Source organism: Notechis scutatus, chromosome 8 (assembly GCF_049901735.1).
Source record: "Notechis scutatus isolate UNSWTSFEM ecotype Mainland chromosome 8, rNotScu1.2, whole genome shotgun sequence".
NCBI classification, from domain to species: Eukaryota; Metazoa; Chordata; class Lepidosauria; order Squamata; family Elapidae; genus Notechis; species Notechis scutatus.
Window position 1 is genome coordinate 3260145 of NC_142016.1, and position 8318 is coordinate 3268462.

Here is an 8318-nt window from a genome sequence, read left to right on the forward strand (position 1 = left end):
ACACCAGGTTTACATGCTCTTCCATTGTCTCAGTGAAGATGAGAATGTCAACCAATTAAACTAGGATCCCCTGGTAGAGATGCTCATGTAGAACCTCATGTATTAGTTGCATAAATACTGTGGAGGCTCCCTGGAGTCCAAAAGGCATCATTTTGAACTGAAAACTACCAAGCGGGCAATTGAATGCAGTCTTCCATTCATCACCCTCTCTTATTCAGACCCGGTAGTATACTTCTTGCAGGTCTAGTTTGGTAAATATCTTGCCTTTTGCCAAATGGTTTAGTAGGTCCTTCAGGGGGTAGGTGCTTTGTACACGTCCACATATATTCCATGAAAATCAATGAATATTAATTCTTTGAATAGCTTGTGGGCAGCAACCTGTGGATTTGCTGGCTGGATGAATCCTCTGGCTAAATTGGAATCAATGTATTTTCTTAGTTCATCCATCTCTCATGGGGACATCGAGTACATTTTTGGTTTAGGTAGTTTTGCCCCAGGGATGAATTCTATGGCACAGTCAGTAGGTCGGTGAAGGGGAAGTACATTGCATTCCTCCTCACTGTAACCTCTGCCAAATCTTGATATTCTTTGGGTATGAGGGAATATCGCAGGCCCGCCCAACAAGATTTAAGTGCACCTCCGGAAGTTGAGAGCCTTGCAACTTCCCCCTCGGCCCCGAACCTCGACGACGCAACGCAACGTCAGTCACGCCCCCCAGGCCGCACTTCTTGCTTCCTTATATGAACCTACGCCCTTAGCTAATTGCCGCTGCTGTGAAGAACCATGATTTATTTTTTTTTTTTTTTCAAGTTTTTTATATTTGGTATCAATGTACCTAAATCTCCCCTTTTAGGGGAAAAATATAACCTTACATCCCATATTTTCACACTCTCCTGGTGCTTACTGGCCCTTGGGCTTAGAAATTATCAGCTAAATTGTCCTCCGACTCAGATGCTGATCATCTTACTTCTTAGATTGTCTCACTTTAGGTATCTTAGATCTGTATGCTTGCTCCTTGTTTTTACTCCAATTTTGGGCCATTTGTGCTGCCTGATGTCTTCATGTACAATTATGATATCTACAGTTATACCTATATCATTACATTTGTTTATACATTATTAACTCTGTACATAACAATGATAAACGGAGAATTCTGCCTCCATAGAGACAAACTTATATGCTGTTGTCTTTTGACTTCCAGCCTTAATGTCTTACCCACTTATGGCTGTTCCTGAAGTCGACTTTCTGGTGTCTCTTTCTGATGCCAAAGTAGCATCGCAATGCCTTAAATTAAATCACCCTTTGGTTCAATCAATGAATAATTCATTGTCTTTTTAAGATATCTTATATCCTCTTACTGCAATCCAGTGCTTTCACGGGGAGAATTGAATCTAGCCAACTGATCTCGATATATCTGGTCCAGCCATATAATATAACTCAAACTACCAATTAAAGATTGATAAATCACCTTATCAAACTCAGGGCTTTGTACACAGTGTTGCTAAACTCCTGACTCTTCTTGAGCTGTTACAAACTCCATCTTGTAATCTTTTACATTGTATCTTTCTCCCTGAATATCTTAAAACCCGTTTTTCATTATATTAAGAGACTTTATCTCCTAATTATCTTTTCTCTTTCCTAATAGCGCTATTATTTTTTGCCACGTTCGTTACAAAGCATATCTCTGTGAATGATAATAATGAACTTTCCCATTTTACCCCCCGTCTCCCTTTAAAAAACAGAGTAAACCACTTTTAAATCCTTGTCTTAATTCCTTTCAATCTGGTCCCTTTCCCACCTGATTGTTTTAGACCATAGAACTTTCTTAACAAAACAATCTTATTATCCTTATTTTCCTTAAACAGGTTTCATAAATAATATGTTAAGGCAAGTAGCATCCACACCAAATGGCTATAGTTTTCTAGCTGCCCACCAAAGCCCAAGGTTGCTGCCTAAGACAGGTGCACCCTCATGTCAGCCTGCCAAAACCTGGGCTCTAACCTTGCCTTATGGATTAAATTACCATCTTTATCTTTTTCCTTAAATATCCTTGCGCCAATGGTTCTTTCCTACAGGTAATTTGGCTTTTCATCACCTTCATTCTTAGAATTCGTTCCTTATTCTTGCTGCATCCATCTTTCTTTTCCTTATTAGGATCTTTTTTCTCAACAGAATTGGAACGTAATCTGGCCACGGTTGCCTGGTCCTAGGCGGCAGATATACTGTAGTCTTCTGGGAAGACAGGGCTCGGAGGACTGTTAACTACCTGTTCATCTTCCTCATCCTGTTCAGCTATTGAATGACTTTCTTTCACCTAAGCCAATGAAAATGTGATATGTTCAGTTTTGCTTTTCATAAGCAACCCATATCTAAAATCCGATATATCGCCCCCCATCTGGGTTCTTTGGACCTAGGCGCAATACTACTTAAAGGTTCTTTGTTGAAACCTTTAGTCTTTGCGGCAACTCTCTTATCTTCACGCAAACAACAACAAAATTACCAAGTTTCCTTATTCGAAACTCACTGTACGCTTTTCCTTAAAAAATCCACACTCCCCCCCGCCCCCCCAACCCTATGCAATAAATGGATACATTCATCATGAGGCTTTATATTATTAAATACATTTGACCTCCCCTTTCTTTTATTATCAAGACATAATGTTCCATTTAGCTGCAGTTACCCTTTTGTTATCTTTTCAATTACAATTTATCTTTAAAGAATTACACCTAATTTAGTCCAGCTTCTAAGCTTCCTTATGCTTCTAACGCACCCTTATTGCTTGCCTGCTGCATTGTGCTAAAAACCAAGACAAGTTTTAATATTTATTCACCCAATATATTTGGTACAAGTACCTATGTGTGAGCAACCTGGTGGTGTCTCTTTTGTGGAAGCCACTCTCTCTTTTTGGTACCGCTCCTTGGTCATAAAGGCTGTTTGTTCTCAATTTGGAGTTGGGGAGGCTCAGGACCTATCCCTATTCTTATTTTGCAGTAGCCGCCTTCCCAGGTGATGTTGGGAGCCCACTTGTCCAGCCAACCCAACCCGAGAATGAGTGACTCAGTCATTTTTGGGAGAACCACAAATCGTATCAGCTCCCAATCCCATTCTATTTCCAGTCTTACAGGTTCGGTGACTGAAGTCGTGGGCTCCCCTTGGGTTCCGGTGCTGGGCACCCTTATGCGAGTCTTTATGGTGAAAGGGCAGACGGCTCCACTTAACATTGGGTCTTCATTGCCACTCCCTCTGGAGTCAAGCACTTCTGGGGCCGGAGTTTTGCCCTCCTTAAACAGGAGGGGGAACCTCCACGGCCTGTCATGTGAACTTCCCCTTCTCAGGTGGCTTGTGGGGAGTTCATTTCAGCTTGGATATGACCGGTGTCCTTGCTTGAGGAATGGGTGCGGGAACAAGGCATTCGGAAGCTTTGTGTCCAAGTTGGCTGCATTGGTAGCACTCAATGGCAGGGCTGGTTGCTCCCTTTGGTTCTGCTGATGGGTTCACAGCTGGATGCCTGCCCAACTGGCACTTAGGGGCTTTCTCCTGTATAGCCCTGTGGTGGGGGTTAATTTCTAAGTCAATTGCCATCGCCATCCAGTACCAATCTTGGATTCGTTCAGGCACACTTCTGATCGTGCACAACTTCCTAAGCTTCCTAAGCTTCCTAAGCTCCAGATCCAAAGCTTCCTTGAAGTAATAGACAAAGAGACTTTTGGGCCAGCCTTGCAGCCTTTTGGCTACTCTTCTAAACTCCCACACTATTTAGGTGGGCGACCATGCTGTTTCACTTTGATTTCTGCTTCAGCCTTCTCCGGGTTCGCCAGGTCCTCAAAACGTGCCCTCAAAAGAATCAAGGGGACTTGTCAGCTGGCGGCAGGACGCTTCTTGCGCGATCCTCGCCGCAGCGCTAGCCGCTTTGGGGCTCCGACCCAGGCAGGTCGGAGCTAGGCTGCCCTGCAGGGGCAGCTGAAGGTAGGGGGGATCCGGAGAGGGGTTTGGGGGTGTTGCAGACCCCCTCCCCGGCCGGTAGAACCCCCTTTTCCCAGGACAGTGCAGCGGCGGTCCGTAATGGCCGCCACAAAGAAGCTGGCAGCTGGGTAAGAATGCGCAGGAGGAAGTGGAGAAAGTGCTTGAAAGGAGAAAGTTTTTCTTGGCTCCTAGGACTCTAAGACATATTTAATAAAATTCCTGAAAAGTATGACTTTCTGAATAATACCTGCCAGAAGAGGAAAAAAGCGGCAGTTTAATGGTGCTGAAAGGATAGCTTACCCTCTTTTCCTACGGAATAAATAACTGGATATTAAGAAACCTATTTTTTTAGGTGAAAATTGGTTTTAAGCGATGAGTGGGAAGAGAGAGGATTAAAAAGAAAATATTTGTATGCTAAGACTTTGTTGGAGGAGATGCCTTAAGGATTTGAAGACTAGAATATATTGCAATAAGATTTTAAACAGATTTGGACTTTCTTTCTCTTTGATTGATATTACCCCAGAAGGAGAAAGTGAGAACTCTGCCTTGGTTTGGACTGACTGATAACTTTGGGACTGCTTTATTTTTTTTATTTTCTTTGGAATACTCTGGTTGTTGTAAGAAGAAAGAAGGGGAAAAGAAAAGAAAAGATTTATAATGGCTTTCTCTGTTGAGGAACTAAGAAAAAAATATGAACAAGCAAAAAAAAATGGTAAAGATGGTGTGGAAGAAGCTTTCCTTTTTTTAGATATGGCGCTTACTAACTATCAACAAACATTACAACAGATGAAGACAGCAGAGGAACAAGAAAGAAAGGAAGGAGCCATTTTTAATGAATCTCAGAATTTGATCAAGAAAGAAGGAAGAGAGAAAAGAAGAGAACTAAAGGACTTAAGATCTAAAAAAACATTTAAGAAAGGGAAAAATAAGGTGCAGAATCAATATGATGATAGTAAACAAAAGGGAAAAGGAACACGACAGAGAAGGGAAGCCAGTAAGGCAGAGGTTAGAAGAAGGGGGGGTAGAAAGGTTTGTTGGGAGAAGAAAGAAAGGGAAAAGGTGGAGAAAAGCTACAATGTTTTGAAATTAAATGAAAAAAAGGAATTTTTTATGGATAATGGATAAAGTATAATTTTTTCAAAAAGATTTTGCAAGGTACATAAGATGAGATGGTAGTATTGTAATGGTTTAAGAGTTGATAAGAGATTAAAATGTTAAAATGTTTAATAATGATTGGCTTTAAAATTTAATAATAGGGGAGGTTTAGAATACTGTTTTTAATTAAAGAGTTTAATAAGATTATGGTATTGATGTTATTATAAAATTTTTATTATAGTATTTGTTTTTAATATTTGGATTTATTGTCTAATTATGTATTTAATTATTTTGGATGTACTAGTTAGATAGAATGTACCAAGCAAAATCGGATTGGGTATTGGATGTTATTTTAAAGGTTAATTTGATTAATTTAGGGGGGAGATAGAAAGGCATCATACTCTGATTAATGATTTCAGGAGAAACTTATTTTCTTCTTTTTCATAAGGAATGAGACAAAGGGATGATAAAAAATGGACAAAAGATACAAATATAATGATTCAAACTAAGATGATTAATTAAGATAGAATTAAGAAGAGTGAAATATGTGGAGAAGTTAATATAGAAGACTTAGAATGGTAAATAAAATAAGTAATGATATGTAAGATGAGCATGAAGATAATTGAAGTCCATGAAGAGAGAGATACCTGGGTCCAAGTTACTTTCCAAAAAGATTTTTTTTTATGTTTTGTGTGTTGTGTGTATATGTTTTTTTGGGGGGGAGAATTAGTAAAAGCTTGCAGAAATATAGAATGAGAATAATGGTAACTAAGTCAGAAAGAAATAGATGAAATAATAATAATGATATTGAATAAGAGTAAAGAGAAGTAAAGAGAAATTGAATAAGAGGTTTTTGTATGTTATATTGAAATGGTTTAAAACAGAATCATAATTTATCTGACTTGTTAAATTTACAATGAAAAAAGGTTTAAACATGTAATGAATAATGATAATTTGTGTGTTTTAAAAATTAATAAAACTTGTTTTAAAAAAAAAAAAAACGTGCCCTCAAGGACCGCACAAATTCATCCACATCTTCTAACTCAGGGGCTCCTTCATCATGGAGTTAGGCGATCCAATGGGCTCTCTCACATTATCTGCAATGGCAGTAATCATGTCTTGGTCTGATTGGTATTTCGCACCATAACGAAAAATGTGAGCCTAAATCCGGTTGAGGAAGTAGGATAGTTTGCCTGGGGTGCTATCAAAGGTGACTAGGAATTGTGGCGGGGCAGTGGCTGGAGAGGGTGCAGCTGCAGCTGGAAGAATTGGTGGTGGAATGGGAGTCGGCATCCACTGGCATCCACCCATGTCCTGGATAGAAAGTCCACCCGGGTGGAATTTGGTCTGCGGGCGGCATCCCCAGAGGTGCTGGTGGGGCTTGTTGGATTGATTTGGGTGCGTCTCCATGCCTGCCTCTGTTCCCAGAGCTTGATTGGTCTGGTGGCCCTGGAAGTTGTCCTGCCATGGCGGGTGACAGGGCAGCAGCCGCAGCAGAGGGACTTCATTGCTGGGACCCGGGCCTTGGGCCGGCAACCACTAAATGAAACAAAGCAGATGCTCCGCTCTGGCCTTCCGCTGCTCCAGGTCCCGGATAGTGGAAGACAGGTGGTGGCAGGCCCCATCCTGGCTGGACCTTGTGTGGGGAGGTCTGGACCGTGCAATCCACACTCAGCAGTTCACATTTTTCAGATAACCCGGCTAGCGACTGACTCTGCAATGCTGGTTGAAGCCTCCACTCTTGAAACTCGCCAGCCTCTAGGGATCGCGGAGGTGTCAACTTGTAGGCAGCTCCAGCTCCTCGGTTGCCATTGTGCTCCCAGAGGTGGGGGAATCACTGGTCACTGGATCTGTTGGCGGGGTCTGGCCAAAGGGTCAGTTCCTTGGGTCTCGCTCCGTTCTGGATTTCAGCCTGCGCGGCCTTGGCTGCGGCCACTTCTGCCTCCAAAGGGTAACAGTGTGTTTCACAGACTTCCCCTTGCATGGGTCCAGTGGCCCCTTCACTGGTCTCCGGCTGTTGCTCCATCTTCCCTGAGTCTTTATACTCCCTATACTTTTTGGGAGCAGCACTGCTTTTGCGAAAGCTGCTGTGATTTTCTTTTTAGGGGATTCAGTGTTCAAACCAAACTCTCCACTCAGAAACAAAGTCCATCCAAGTAAGAATTTATTAGAGAAGTCTAATATTATATTGTCTAATATTATATTGGCACATCTGGGGGAAAACCTGAATCTGAATTCCCGCGTTTTCCCCTGCTACACTAAAGGTCACACCCAGCCTCCTTACGATGACCCTCAAGTCACCCTCTCCAATCCACCTCCATTCTGAACTCCCGCCAAGTCCAGTTGGTCCCCTCCAAACTCCAGCGACTTGACCTTGAGCTCTGGGGAAAGAATGTTGTTGTGGCTAGCCTCTCTTCTCACTACTCTCTCGTTCCTACAGCTACCCAGCCTCCCTTGTGGCAGCCCCAAATCTGAATCAAGATGGATCTGGGGCTGACACACAGCAGAATTAGAATTATTAGAATTAGAATTAGCACATTATAGCAAATTAATTGATCTTTTCTATATGCACACATGCTTAATACATATAAGTTATACATGCAACATTCTGTGCTTTCAGTTGTATATTTGTTTTGATTTAGTTGAAAATTCCTAATGAGGTTTTTCAAAAGAATAGAACGTGCAGTAAATTTAATCAAAATGTCAAAAAAAACAACAACACCCCATCTCATTGAGTAGGGGAAGCTTAAAAAACGAAGGTAAAATCATTTAAGATAAAAAGGGCTCGTTTCGAAAAATTCAGTTAAAATAAGAGCAGCGAATGAGGCTTTAATTCATCTTAAAAATCTTTAAAATTCTTTTTAAGACTGAATCTTTTAAAAACTTTGGTGCGGAATGTGTGTGAATTTTTAAAAAGGCGCAGCGCGGTTTTAAAAAGCATGAGATATATTAATGTTTCCCCGCTACGGGCCCGAAAATCTCACATTATTTGTTGCGGAGGGAGGGGATTTAATCAGAGGAATGTTTCTCCCTCATTGTGAAAAATGGTACCAGCCCATCCCAAAACACACCCCTGTATTTTTCCTCCTGCAACAGTGGTACAGTCGGAGCAACTCCTAGCTGCTCGATCTAACTGTTCTCGTGAAATGCCCCGCCCTTCCGGGCTCCCCATTGGTTTTTAGCGAGATGCCTCCATTTGTGATAGGCTAGCGGGCGGGGAAAGGTTCGCTGAGCGACGTCCTCTTCCCCCAGCCCAGGCG